The following is a 706-nucleotide window of genomic DNA, read 5'->3' on the forward strand; positions in this document are numbered from 1 at the left end:
CAACTTTCTGTGTGTGTTACAATCTCATTGGCCACCGGCCCCTATAAAACTGCTACACCTCTTAACCTAGGGGTCCAAGTCCCTGCTCTGCTGTGTCGGGTATACTTGGGCCCAAGCTCGAGCTTGCAAATAAACCCTCGTGCGTTTGCATGGGTATCGGCACCTTGGTCGTCTGTTGGATTCGAAATTGGGGGCATTACACTGATGAGGACAAAACCCTAACTCCAGGATTTTGCTTTTCCTGCGTTACAAATCTAAAAGGACGATCTACTGAATAAAACCCAGCACTTGGTCCGAGTCACTGAAATGTTTGCAACTACTTTAAAGCTCGGCAAACGCGCTCAGCAGATAATACCCAAAGACCATAGGGGACCCGAAGCTGATCTCCCGCGGCTCTACAAATGGAGAAACCAACCACCTTCACAGCTCAGAAGCTAATGGCCACTGGCCATAGTGATTTTCTGCCGCAGAGAAGTCCTTGCTTTCTCCTGAGGTGGCTGCGGGAAGTCGTCCTTCCTCGAGGCAGCTCACCAACTGTAGGGAGGCGAGTGTGAAACACAGTAGCTACGCTCCCCCTCCTCCCGGCGCGCTCCTCCTTCCCACAGAAAAATGCGTTTCCAGGCAACCGCGGGCCACGACGTCACTTCCTGCCATTTAAACTCGTGTCCCCACCCCTCGCTGCCCCTTCTCTGCGCTTCCACTCCCC

This window comes from Panthera leo, chromosome F2 (genome assembly GCF_018350215.1).
Source record: "Panthera leo isolate Ple1 chromosome F2, P.leo_Ple1_pat1.1, whole genome shotgun sequence".
NCBI classification, from domain to species: Eukaryota; Metazoa; Chordata; class Mammalia; order Carnivora; family Felidae; genus Panthera; species Panthera leo.